Genomic DNA, 14,996 nt, shown 5'->3' on the forward strand with positions numbered 1-14,996 from the left:
AACCAAGCTTTGTAATCAAGGAGAGGAAGAGACATTGAAGGGAGAGAAGGGGAATGGGGGAAAAAAGAGAAATCAAGATGTCATGTACAAGTACAAATTCCCCATGATAAACATGATCATTATATCTGAATCATACCAATAAACAATAGTAAAATCATAAATATTAAAGCTAAAATGTATGGAAGATATTTGTTTATATGAGAATGCCTCAGGTTTCTGAACTTGAAGTCACTTACCCTGGAGAGTTCACTTCTCCACTGTTGTAAGTTCCCCCAGAGAGAGAATGTTCCTGAACATTCCAGGCCTTTCACTCCTCCCTCATCATTTGGAGGTAGCATGAGTTAGATGATTAGTGATTCAGGGACAGGCACTAAGAAAGTAGGTTCAGCTCCCAGCACTGCTTTCCCTGTGAGATCTCCACAGGAAATACACATTAGATGAGGCTCCTCTTGTCTCCACACTGTGGGGAGGCTGCAGCTGACTGGGTGTCCACCTGACTGGGGTGGCACAATAGGTTTCTAAATCTGGGTTAAGTAAACTCTGATGTCAAATTTACCCTGTATCAGTTTATAAGAGAAAAGTACTTTTATTCCTCTGTTGTTTTTTCTTGGTTCACAACCAAGAAATTAGTCTCTTGGTATCTCAACATCAAAGCCAAATGGCAGAGTTAAGGATTAGAATGTGAGCTCCCCAGCTCTGGCTGTGATGCCCAATGAGCAAGTTTCATACCTCAGTCATTTCAGGGCAGCTCTTTTTTTTTTTTTTTTTTTTTTTTTTTTAATTTTTTTTAAATTTTATTTAAGGAGAAAAGAAAAAAAAAGCAGGGAAAGGGTACAAGTTATACAGATTTACAGAAAAAAAATAAACAGTAGGAAATCACTAGTTAATGGATTACATATTGTCATCTTAGAAATAATTGTTCAAGTCACAAAATTAAAGCTTGTAAAGTGGACATTCCATCAATGATACTGCAAACAGTTCTGTTCATTGATCCAATAAAACTCTGTGATATCATTTTCTATCTTATACACTTAAATATACATGCAGTTATATAGTTTGGAGCACTTTCTTTTCCTCTCTTTTGTACCATGACTATTACACATTTTGGGTTTCATTGCTCCCACGGTTCTTATTACTTTTTTGGAAGAGAGTAAAACCAAATGTGACATAACAGAACAGAATCGGTCAAGTCAAAAGGGTGGACATAAGAGATAATGTAAAAACATAACACAAGGTGATCAACAATGGTTACCATAATGCCTCCCGCTATCTCTAATAGAATTGCCTATATCGATAGTTATAATACAATTGAACAAAGCAGTAAAGAATAAAACCGACAAAACCAAAACATTGGAGACATTGTAGGTCTTCAAAAGTAGATAAAAGTCAACAAGAATGGGCGTCATAATGAATCTCATTATCTTCACAGCTGATGCCTAAACTTTCGAACCTGATACTATCCAGCAAAACAGAATAGGGGAACATCAGTTAAAAACCAGATGGTGAGAGTAATACAGGGCTTTAAATCAAGGTAATGAAAAGTCAAAGTGGGTTACTGTAATATATCCTGCTATTTTTTTCCTTTAATTAAAAGGATAAAGATAAAAAAGTAAATAATGGAGTGTAGATTGAGATAAAAGAGGGCATAACAACGAAACAGCGCAGATCAAAACATAGCCATTTAAGCAGAATAGTGTTTCACCACCAGATAATCCTAACCTAAAAGTAGTTACCATATTGTCTCTCTTTGAAATCCTTGAGTACAACTTCGTATACTGTAGCATTAAGTATATCAAAACAATGTAAAACCATTCAAGAGAATGACAGCATTACAGAGTATTTAGAATCGACTAACAGAAAATGAATAATGGTTTCTGTATAATCTCCTTGTCTTTACAAGGTTTTTGCTTATACTATCGTACATAATAAAATCCAGTAAGATACAACCTATTTAGACCATTGGAAACAGAAGGACAAAAGCTAGATGAGACTTCAAAACAAGATGATACTAAATCAGTATTACCTATTAAGATGTCATTTTCTCCAAAATAGCTGTTCCTATCATCCAATCTTCTCTGCCTCATTTCTGTTGAGCTCTTATTCTGTCAGTAGCTGTCAGTTTGTCTTCTTCATTTTGTTCTCTGCTCCATTCGTTGTGGCCTCTCTGCCATTATTTCTGGATTCTTTGTATTTTTCTTTTTTTAGAATATCCTGCAATACTCTCTGTAGAGTTGAATTGGTGGTTGCAAATTCCCCCAGTTCCTCTTTATCCTGGAAGCACCTTGTTTTTCCATCAATTTCCAGGGACAGTTGTGCAGGATATCTCAATCTTGGCTGGAGATTATTATCTTTCAAAGCTTGAATTATTTCCCCCCACGCTCTTCGTGATTTGATGGTTTGTGCAGAGAAATCTGCTGTAATTCTGATGGGTGTTCCCTTGTAAGTGGTCTGTTTCTTGTCTCTTACAGCTTTTAATATTCTGTTCTTGTATTGAATTTCTGGAATTTTTATTATTATATGCCTGGGTGTTGCTCTGTTTGGGTTGTAGGTAGCTGGGGTCCTGTATGCCTCATACATCTGAGTATCTTTACCTTTTGCTAAATTAGGAAAATTCTCCTGGATTATTTCTGTGAGTAGCTTTTGTAGTTCACTTGTTTGTGTCCCTACTTCTTCTTTTATGTTCTTAATCCTTAAGTTATGGATCCTCTTATCATCTTCTTGTCTTTGTATTATTGCTGTTTGTTTCTTTGTTATTTTTAAGAAGTTTTTCATTTCATTCTCCCATATTACAAGTCTGCCCTCCAGTTCAGATAGTCTGTCCTTAGTTTCTTTCAAGCTGTTATGCCAGTCTTCTATAGACTTCTTGGTATCTTGGTAGTCAGGGCAGCTCTCTTATCAGAACCCCCTAAGCTGTTCCCACCACACCCAGTACCCTATAACCTTACCCTGAAAATGTAAGACTTTCAAACAGCCCATGATTTTACCAAACTGATTGTGCTTTTCTTTAAGATATATTTATCATGATTGGAGTATCGATATGTTTTGAGGTTAATGAAATAATGTTCATAGAACCAACTTAATAGGAGCCTGGGTCATGATCAGACTAAGGAAATAAACATAAATGCCTCATCATAAGTTAGTCAGGTTAGGAATCTATATTGTGTCAACAGTATGCTTATTCTTCATTTCCCCCAGATTAGTTTGTCAATTCTAAAATGTTTTGTTTTATCTTATAGTTCCTATATATAGCCTCTTTAAAGCTATCATTTCATTTGAAATTCATCTGGATATGAGATCAGAATATTTACCTTCTTATTAATGCAAATTTCAGTTAATCATTGGTTAAGAAGAGAATTACATTCAGTTCTATTATTTCTGTAATTTGATACCTGTAATATAATTTGGAATGAACAAACGATGGGTTTTTTTTTTTACATTTAAATACAATATTTTAAAAATTGGGTATTATTATGATTTTGCTTGTTGAAACTGATAACTTTCCTGGTCATTGTGGAAATAGAAGGAAAAAAATAATATTGGAAATTAAAAACTAAAATAAGCACATTTCTTCATTAAGAATCTTATCCACTCTGTTACAAATTAATCAAAAAGCAAAAGCACAATAACAAAATATAAATAAAGGAAGCTATGGACAACCTGTCTAATCCAGGCATTGTGCTAGATGCTGGGTAAATAGTGATGACATGATTTCCAGCCTCCACACCTTATGGCTTCCATCTAACTTGCACAATGCCCTGTTGAAATTACATGGTTAATGAATAATCCCTGATATAATATACGAATGTCAGTAATATGTCATCACATAATTAAATGTTAAATGGCAGAACACTACTGACTGATAAAAGTAGGAAGATAATCTGAAGGTACCTTCATGAAGACAGTGATTATATTTGTCTCAGATCTTGCCTTATTCCCAGTGCTAATCATTGGGCCTGGCAAAAAGCAGGTGCTTCATGAATTTTTTATTGAACTGAAGAAGCTCAGATTGTCCAAAGAAGTACCCAGGAAAGATTTGAATGGGAATTTTTCAGGGAGAAGAGATGTGAGGCAAGGGTTTAAGGTTTGGGAATAATGCGTCTTTAAGATTTTTGGGACACAATTGTGGGTGAGTACATAGGAGAGACCACATTCTCAGAAGTCACTCTTAGATTTTCAGGTCTTTATGTGCTAGAAAATGATAAATGTAAGCTACTCCTTGAAAAATGTACTATAAAAAGACTAAACTGATTTGTCATGTAGCGTTGCATATAAATATTACAATACAAAAAGAAGACTAAGCAAGCACTACAGTGACAGACTAGAAGGATTGAAGATGGTGGGTCTGGAGAAAAAGACAGGATCAAGAAAAGGTGGTGATACAAAGTAAAGACTAAGGAGAAAATGAGTCAGAATACAGCAGTTTTGGAATCAAGTCTGGATTCTGACAGGTACAACTTGAGAGTCGTACCAGTACAGAGATAAATGTGCTTTCCAGGAGAAACCTGTGATGAATTTAATTTAGGGCCATGCAGGAGGAGGTCCATGTTGGCATGTTGATCAGGCAGCTGAGGCCTAGAAAACAAGTGTTCCCATAATGAGGATGTAGCCTTGAAAGCCAGATTTTGTGGAAAAATGAGACCTGAACAGACTACTGCTCAACTTTAATGTTTTCTAGCATAGGCAAAAGTAAACATGATCAGTCCTCAATACAGCTGCCAAGTGTCTTTTCCTCTTGTGCACTCTCACCTTGTTGGTGGAGCCCCTGGCCCATCTACACATGCTAGTGTGTAGTAATAGAGAGGAAGCTTCTAGACCATCCAGAGAAACCGACAGGAAGTAGCAGAAAGAATGCATCCCGGAAAACAAATGGCATGGCCTGGAAGTACAGAGCCCCAAAGCATAAGTATGTGGGCAACCGGTATATAGTTAAGAAGTAAAAAATTACGTATATGCATGTCTGTGTGTACATGTGTATATGTCCAATTAATTGCATACTGACTCAGGAAAGAGCAGAAAGTGTGTTTCATCCACCAGTCCCGTCCCTAAACTCCACTGCAAATCACCTTCTTGCTTATTTATTCAACAGGACTTAATGACTACTATTTATGTGCCAGACATTAGAAAAGACCCAGGCGGAGCAGAGTCTCTGCCTTCACAGAAGCCACATAGTACAGAAATTACACACACACCCATTAATTCTCTCAAATTATAATAAATATAAAACAGAGAACATGTGATTTTAATTCTATCTACCTTATTTCCCCAAAGTGTGTGTAAGTAGAGCTCCACAGGGACAAGAAGGTATGGAGATCAATTCATAGGATGAAAATCACTCACTTGAGAAGATACAAGGAGGGGGGCCTGATGATGAGCAATAAATATCTAGACCCATTTCTACCTCAACTGCCACCCACAATCCTGGCAGTTAGTTCAGAAGACAAACAACACAAGGCAATGTCTAGTGCCAGCTTTGGAGGCCCGGAATTTTCTATCCAGCATTCTCTTTTGTTTCCAGCTTCCCTCTGGAGCTCTGTCTTTGGGTCTAAGAAATAAGAGATGGAGAAATGGACGAAAATGTTGCAAGTGGATCTCAAATGGTAATAGTAGAAGTTTGAGGTAAGATCGAAATGATCATATATATATATATATATATATATATATATATATAAACTGGTTTTGACTAAATTTATATTTTCTCCATTTTTTTCCTATTCATTGGATCAAATATTTATTGAATAGGAGAGTTAGGAGTAATTTTGTAGAATCTTGGTTTTATAGACTCTTCAGCAGACATACCAATGCATGCAGGAATCCATGCTCTTAAGTTACAGTTGCAGTATGACATCATCCTGTTGGATAGTTATTGCCTTATAGTACATTTATGATTTTAACACACATACCTTCTACATTGCATGCATGTGGTAACCTGACATGCTGAAAGGTATTCATAGTACAAATCAAATACTACCTAGAATAAGTCTTACTAATAGGCAGTATTTTTTCCTAAAACATAGTCTTTCAGCTTAGCATTCACTCAGCACCCCCAGGTCTAATCTTTAAAATCCAGTTTTTCATCACCAAATTCCTTCTGTTTTGTGAGGACATTCAATACAGGTAGGGAGAATATCTGGCAGGGCTGGTGGAGAGAGTGGTTTTGGTAGGGTATCAGGAAAAGAATCCATCTGGATGGCTTATTTATAGATACTTGTGTAAGGAAAAAGATAGTCTGAAGAGAAAGAGTATCTCAAATTTTAATTGTCTGGGAGGAGAGGTGTGTAGGTGTGAGTGCACAGAAAGTTAAGTGTTCAGGAATATACATCACAGACCTTAGTGTTATACTTGTATGATTTAATAAAATATATCATAAAATGAAAAACCATATCAGATGCCCAAGAGACCTTTAAGTAATCACACATAACATAGTAGCTACATTATTGTAAAAGATTTAAAATTATTGAAAGTTAGCGTTTCGGGGCTGGGGGTTTAGCTCAGTGGCATAAGCACCTGCCTTGCAAGCAGGCAGTCGTGAGTTCAATCCCCAGTACTGATAAAAAGGAAAAAGACAAAAAAAAAAGTTAGCCTTTCTGTTCAAAGTTAATAGTGTTTTAAACAAATCTGTCATTTCAGCCTAACTGTAATTTAGCTGGAAAATATCTGTTGATATGAAAGAAACTTAAAACAATTTTTTAAAAGTCTGTGCAGCATAGTTTCTGACTTCAACAGAACATAATATGGTAGAGAGATTCAAATACAATCATAACAGATTTCAGAGAACTGATTTGGGTTTAAGGCAACTTGGCAAAATGTCTTGGAAGAAGTAGCATTTAAGCTGGGACTTGTAGTATGAATACCTTTCATTATCCCAGCTTACCACATGCATTCTATGTAGAAGGAATGTGTGTTAAAATCATAAATGTACCACAAAGCAAAAACCTGAGTACCTGAGTTTGGCAAATGCATAAGTTGAGATATGAAAGAAGTATGGACTTACACCATAGAGTTTTGGTGGGCCTTGGGCCAGACTCAGGATCCTGAATTTCATGCACTTAGAAGTCAGGAAACTTTTTTCAGTGACCAGAGTCCCTGTTAGAGTTGTTCTTTAGAAAGGCAAATCTGATACCTGGAGGAAAGAGGTAAAAGCAAATAGCAGAAAGAAGATAAGGTGCTTCTCTTTGTACAGGTGGTTCAGGGTAGGGCAGATGTCATGGATTTGTAATTAAAAGAAAGACCAGAGCAGAGAGAAAAGTTAAAGGTAAAAATAAGACATCTCCAGTGATGGAGAAAAATGTAAGAACCGTGAATGAAAGAACTACCCAAAAAACCCAAACCCTGCTCTGAGAACTAAGGAAGAAGAAAATAAGAAACTTGTGATAGTTGCTAAAACAATACATTTTAAACATTTTTCCACAAAAATATGTAGATGACGGTTTTATTAATGAACTTGATTTAATCTTTTTACAATATACACATGTATCAAAGCATCACATTGCAAACCATAAATATACAAAGCTATTATCTGTCAATTCAAATTCAAGCTAATTAATTGACTGAAATTTTGATGATCAAGTAAAAGTGTTAACATCTTATAGCAAGAATTTTCTAGCATTGGCTCATATCCCAACATTCACTTCCCAAAGATAACAGAAATACGAACAAATCATTTTAAGGCCAGTTTGGCTTTAACATAAACCTGAAGAGTTCATCATATGTGACTCAGAGGTAGACACACAGAAATTTTATTCTGTATACAGCTCCTTAGTTACCTACATTCTCAAACAGGATGTCTTGTTAAAATGAAAAACTTCGCTGATCTGCCTATAATAACAGTGTCAATAATTCTGCAGGCTCCAGCTCGGAAGCTCTGTCATGGATCCTGCAGCTGTCTACCACTTAGCCTCCTCTAGTCTCGCGGGAATTTTGTGAAGATAAATAAAACAAGAGAGAACATGTAAAAATATTTTGTCTATAAAAAGTTGCCATGTGAATATTATAGGTCCATAAAAACTGCTGTGAAGTTATTATAACTTATCAGAGTAATCTGTGGTTGTTTTGTTGTTTGTAATTTGTACGCAACTAAATTACAAAAAACTTAAAGCATTTTTATATGCTCTATCTTTTTGGAGACCTTTTATATACATTGATGAAGGAAGTAGTTATAAAGAAGACGTTTTAAACCAAACAGGATGTACTAGTCCTAAGGATGCCTGCCAAGGTGACAGTCCTAACATTGAAGATGGACCTACAATTACAGCTCTGCGAATAAACTATCATTTCTGGCTTCTGCCACATAGTAAGTGCAGGAGAATCTTCCTGTCAAAGCGGGCCATGTAGCGAACGTGGTCCTCCCCTGGCTTTGAGGAAGAGGCTGTCTAGTCACATTCTAGTATCCATCGGCCCAATACCTGCTGACTTCAAAAATACGCCACATCTAGTTCTTTCATTTTAAGGAAGAGACGTGGAAATTGGGAAATAATCTCTTTCTTTTCCTAAATCACGATCTTTATTTGTAGTACATAATATTTATATTTCTTTGTGGAGCTGAAACATGTGCATAACACATCTCAGTTCCTTTTTATCCCCTATCTCTCTTCTCTCTCCCTGTCCCATTATCTGTTGGTCCCCCCCCCCCCCCGAGAAAGATCCAATTTCCCACTTCCTATTATTATCTGTCATTTATTTTACTCTTTGTCTATACTTTGGGTTTCTCATATAAGAGAAACCATGAAAGATGTAATCTTGTATGTATAATTTCAAATAATGAATAACCACTACCAATTCCTGCCACTTTTCATATCACACGGCAGGTTAGAATATCTGGAAAAAAAGAATAAAGATATGTTCAGTTTAGAAACATTTATTGCTCTTCGAAGTACATTCAAATTGCTTTATTTTTCATAGTTGTAGTTGGGTAGACTTTTTTCATGTTCTTGGGATTCTTGAATTTTGTCCACTAGTGTATAATGACATTAATGGGAGTTCACAAAACTCAGAATGAGTGTGGTTTGAGTGGAACCTCAGTAAGAGCATTTCATAGCTTCCTCTCTCATTCTGCTATTAAGATGGTTGATGAATGTTTGCTCTATGATATTATAATAAGGTTCTACGTTGTATTAATTTACTCAGCATCCTTATGACAAAGCTCACATCCTTGCTCTACAAATAAAGCTAAAACATGATTAATATTTTCTAAGTGAAATACTAATAAAGTCCAAGTATATATCATATATCCTGTTACGGTTTATATTTAGATGTTTCCCCCAGCCTCATACATTCATCTGTGGGGCTTTGGAAAGGCCAGCTGGGTATAGCTGGCTTGTCCTTGGGAACAAGTTCTAGTCTGAAGAGGCCTGCCACTGGGGCCGTGGCCTGGGAGGGTTTATTACCCTACCTGGATCCTCCCTAACTCTCTACTTCATAATCACCTTGCCATGAGCAGCCTTGCTTTGCCAGACTCCCACCATGCTGCTTCTCTTGGGAGCCACCAAGCGTGCAGGACCGAAAGTCCTAACATGTGAGCCAAATAAACCTCCCCTCTTGCAAGCTGTGAATATCGGGTATTGTATCTGAGCAACAAGGAGAGTGATTTAGGCAAATACTAAAAAAATTCCTTTATTTTTCAATAACAGAACTCAGTTCTTATGTCCCACTTCTATTGGTGACAGAAAACATAGTCTTACCACATCAAGGTAAGTCCTTTTCTTCTTATTTTTCTTAGCATTGCATGCCTGATCGGCCACTCCTGCACTCCCTTCCTCTCAATTCTTCACTTACCCATAGGGATGATATAAGTCCTAGGAAATTTACTTAGGTGGGAAATAGGGGACAAGTCCCATGTGATCACTAGATCTGTCCAACTTTATTTACAATTTACAAGTGCTTTTTTTGCCTATCTCCATCAGTGGCTATAGATATGAACTTCCTTTTGATTTTTGTGTATTGGGCTATTTCACTTAATTAATGTACGATGATGACTCCAACCCTAAGGTTTTTATAGATCCACTTCAAGACTCTCAGTCTCTTTCTCCTCAATCAGTAGTGCTTACCTCAGGGTCATCCCTCTGTCCACGTCCTTCAGACACTACCACTTACTGGTATCAGTATCACTTTACACTGTGGTCTCTCTGACAGATTTTCAGTTTTCCTAGTCCATTCCTGGACAAGTAAACACCAATTCTGTTTATGTTCAGCATCTACCAATCTGATAACAATTTCAATGGACACTTCCTCCACCCCACCCAGATGTCACACCAGTGAGAAAGGAAGTCACCCTAAGTGCCCCAAGGGACATTCACTTATGTTTATCACCCTTGGGCTTCTACACATTTTCCTTCTTTTGTTTGTAGAATTCTATTTTATTTGAGGAATTACACTTTCTAGAGCTGGCTTTGAAAAGACCTTAAAATGATGTCGAGTCTTAGGGCACCACAGACCTTTGAACCCAGATGGTTCTCTTAAAAATTATCTCCTATTCAAAGAAGCGAAGAATTTTTTTTGGAGAATTACTAAATCTAGATTTAGGGCACCAAAGTATGTAATGAGTCCGAAACATCTTGTAATATCAGATACAATGAAGTTACCAGAAGACACTACAGCTATTTCAAAAGGTCTCAGGTGTCAACTTACGAAGGTTCCACAGGCCAAAGATGGGATGGGTTGAGTTTCAAAACAATAAAAAGTGGCAGCTCATTCAAACCCACCAAATATGTTTAATTTTATGATTCAGTATTCCTATTTTAAAAATGTGTCCCCAGTGAATTAATCTATTCAAGCTATGAGCATCAATTGCTACTGATGGAAGGAAGGAAGGAAGAAAGGGAGGGAGGGAGGAAGGGAAGATTGCATGCCTGTTAGTGGAAAACCACTACCTATTAGTTCTGTCAAAAGAATAAAAAGGAGCTGTGTTAAAGCCTCTAGTCTGCTAATTTGTAGATATACAAAGAGACAGAGGAAAATATTGAACTATTGTATAAAACCTTCAAAATCTACACTACAGAAATCACTTTGGGTTATATGCTCCTAATTCTTCAATTTATTAATGGTATGAAAAAGAAGTACTGTATATTTTGGGCTTAGAGACTTGTAAAGTATCAAGTTAAAAGCACATAGGATAGATCTAAGACAAAATACCCCTACCCAATGAACTATAAAGAAGAATGAGGAGGATTTCTTAAGTGATAAACTTTGAAATGATTTAAAGAAATTTTCAAAATATATATATTTAAGTCAAATAATCGAAGTATAAAAAAGTGTTCATAGTACGACATGTTCCATGAAAGAAAGAAGAAGAAATAGGAGAATATTCTTTAGTATCATTTTAGGAGAAAACTCCGCATGCCTGGCTAAGAATCAATGAGATATTTTATAGTAGAAGTGGGAGCTGGGAGTGAGGTAAAAAATAGAAGTAAGACAATTTTCCCGTTCATATATTGTTGTAATTAGCTATGTTAACGTTTCTTACATTCAAAAGTAAATACTGAAAACCTATGATAATGAAAAAGGGGAACCAAACATGGATTACAACCAATTACAATTGTACAACTAAATCATGAAGCAGCGGTGGGGAAGAATTACCTAAGTAACTTCAGAATATAATATGTTGACCAGAGGACTTACAGCTAAAATCCAAAAGAATTATACAAAATATCATACTTTAAAGACTTTTTCCCACAGAGGGATGGGTAACAAACTCAGAAGCTGGGCTCTTCTGCCATGTTAAATCCATCTGCATAGAACATCCCACCTCTGCTGCTACTCTGATCAGCGTTGTTGTCAACCCTGAGCCGGCTGCTGCTCTGCTACCCTGGAAGATGCAAACCGGTACAACAACACAGAGGAATTCACAGAGGGAGCCAAGTTTAATGCAAGCAAGAACTAGCAGGATGTACTGGAGACTTAAGCTGAGATATGTGCAAGTGGTTTCTGATTGAATATTTGTTTAAATTTAGGGAAGTTAAAAGACTGAACAATTAAAATACAACCGCCATTAGACAGTCAATAGGATTTGGATTTGTGTTTTTTAAAAGATGCTATTAGTGTTAGTAATGGAACCGAGAAAACACAAGCTGAATGGAAAATTGATAGACAGCTCCCATAAAGACCAGCGCTTTAAAAGAGCACCCTGAAAGAGATTTTGTGGGGAGAATGAGCCAGACGTTTCTGAAGAACAATTTTAAAGTATTTTGAGCCTTTGGAGAGACTGAAAATATTGAACATCTATCTCATGGCTATAGAAACAAATGAAAGGAGACGATTTTTGTCTCACCATGTGTACCAGTGGTGGTGAAACTATGGCACGTATGTCACAGTGGGCACACAGAGACCTCTCTGTTGGCACGAGAGCCACTTTGCCTCAGCAGCCAAGCATCAGATGATGGTTGTTTTTTCTAAACTAAAACCTCGGTATTCACATTTAAGTATAAGTCTTGGCACTTTTTGATAATAAGTAGGTTTTGGGTTGCAGCTTGGGTACTAGGTCTGTAAAAGTATCACCATCACTGATGCATACCGATAAAGAGCCAGTAAAGACATTGTTAGAAAGCAGATATCATCAAATTGATTCTATGAAGTGTGAAATCAAAATTTCATAACCCAAAGAGGTATTTAGGCAGCAACAACAACTCGAAGGAGGAAAAAGTGCTGTAGGGGGTGAAGGAGGTGATACTAGGGGTGATGGCAGAAGTCGAGGCCAAAGCTGGGACCAAGAATTTAATAACTGTTACAATTATGAAAATTATTAAGGGTACAGAAGTTACAACAGGACCTAGAGTGGATGATCAAATCTATTTGGCTATGTAAGATATGATTATACTGGGCATAACTGGGAACTATGGCTGTGAACACGAGGGATATGCAGGTTACAGAGGCCAACAGAGCATGTACAGTAAAGCATTGATAGGACTGGCAAGTACCAAAGTAACCACCAGTCACACTAAAGAAGGGGCATTGGGGAAAATAAGAGATGCTAACAAAACCCACCTTAAGGATGACACTGAAGACTGGTCTCCTTTTGATCTAAAACACTTCCCAGTGTATAAGACACTACTATGTCCAGCTGGGTATAGCCAACATGTAGTTCACTTTGCTTTTACTTTGTTCTTCATATCTGTGTTATGACTCAGTGTGTGGTTCCATTTTTATAAAATTTATTTATATGACTTCTTCTTAAACCTAAGGAAGTGTTCTTATAAAACAGATTTCTGAAATTATTTTCTGTGTATTCTAAGATTGAATAAATAGTAGATAAAAGATGTATAATACATGCATATATATATATTCCTTTTTATTGTTCAAAACTTATAAATAAAGACAGGGAAAGGCTGGAATGAATTCTGAGTGTAAGATTGAGGTTGTGATTATTAACATGAACTCGTGATATGCAGAAATTGATACAGGTGTGTGTGTGTATGTGTGTGTGTGTGTGTGTGTGTGTGTGTGTCTGTGTGTGTGCCTTTTCACCAGCAGGACACAGAAATGGAGACTATATATATATATATATATATATATATATATATATATAAAATGTACTAAAATATGTACTATAAATATGTTCTCTATATAAAAGTACACAGCACATATGAAATATGTTATAAAATTATACAATGCAAGATATACTATGTAATTGATATATATTATACATCAAAATTTTACACAGTATATCAAATTTACTATGGAAATAGTAAATGGAAACTATAAAATACAATTATATATTGTTGCAATTATAATATTAACATAATTTCATATGCAATGCATATTTCTTTAACATATATAATTTAATAAACATTGTAAATAATTTCCATCTCTTAGCCTTGTATGTTGAATAGGTACAACCAGACATACACAGCTTTATCAATTTCTCAAGATTCTGTGTGTTCCTGTTGATATTCACAGTCTCAATCCTACATTTCAAATTCATTCCAGCCTTTTCTTACTTTCTTATTTGTAACTCTTCCTACAAACAAAATCCAGTATTTATGAATATGTGCCTCCCTATATGCATATGTATATTCAAAATATTAGATTGTATTATAAATATATTATATACCCATCTCCTAGCCTATTCTGCTGAAAAGGCCTAGAAGTAACAACATCTTAGTGCAGCTTATCACATCTAGTACATAGTGATTTTTAACAGGAATCCTGGATAAGTGACTGATTGCTATATAGAACTGGGTCAAGGAAAGTACAATGTGAGTTTGGATACATTGTACCAAAAAGGGACATAACTGCTTGAAAAACTCATGTGGCTATTTCAGAAAGAGACAGGAGGAAAAAAGGGTACCATTGGCTGTTTCTGGAATTTCTTGGTTAATAGGATAATTAATGAGTGCTATGCTTTGGATGGGGGCTGTCCTAATTACTTTTCTTGTTGCTGAGATAAAATACAGGATAACCAGAGTTAAAAGAGGAAAGATTTATTTCAGCTCATAGTTTGTAGAGATTTCAGACCACAGTTGAATGGTTCCAAGGCAGGGTGGCATGGCAGACAGATATCACAGAGGAGCAACAGCTCACTGCTGGCAAAAGCCAGCAGAGCAGCAAAAATAGCAAAAAGCAGGAAGCGACGACAGCAGTTCTCTTTCTGTCCCTTATATTCGATCCAAGATACAGACCCTTTGGTTGGGTAGCTCTCACACTCAAGGTGGGCTTTCCCGTTATCCACTTGCAGAATTTTGCCAAATCAGTCAGTGAAATAATTTGGTAATCACACATCCTTCATTCCAGCATCACACACTCTAGATCCAGCCACCTTTGAAAAGCCCCACTTCTGACTGCATGAGGCTTTGAAGGAATATCTAGACACAAGCCATAACAAGTAATAAAGATAAAAAGTTATTTCTAAATGATAAGAGAATCTAATCTCAAGGAGACAATGTCAGTATTGTTTGTACCCTTACTAAAACAGCTTCAGAATAATTAGGAAGAAAAAAATGTTAGAATTACAAGGAGAAATGAACTAGTTCACACTTATGGCCAACACCTTTTGTTTAATAAGAACA

General features: G+C 36.3%; 1 long non-coding RNA gene across 1 annotated transcript; it reads left to right on the plus strand.

Moving 5' to 3' along the window:
* The first annotated feature begins 9,218 nt into the window (after window positions 1-9,218).
* LOC134475650 (uncharacterized) lies at window positions 9,219-13,256 on the plus strand. Its single transcript, XR_010046816.1, has 2 exons — window positions 9,219-9,686; window positions 11,671-13,256. It is a non-coding gene; the product is annotated as an uncharacterized LOC134475650 (long non-coding RNA).
* Window positions 13,257-14,996: the final 1,740 nt, after the last annotated feature.

The sequence above is a fragment of the Cavia porcellus genome, unplaced genomic scaffold (genome assembly GCF_034190915.1).
Source record: "Cavia porcellus strain 051 isolate PalLab524CR breed Dunkin Hartley unplaced genomic scaffold, mCavPor4.1 scaffold_1, whole genome shotgun sequence".
Lineage (NCBI taxonomy): Eukaryota > Metazoa > Chordata > Mammalia > Rodentia > Caviidae > Cavia > Cavia porcellus.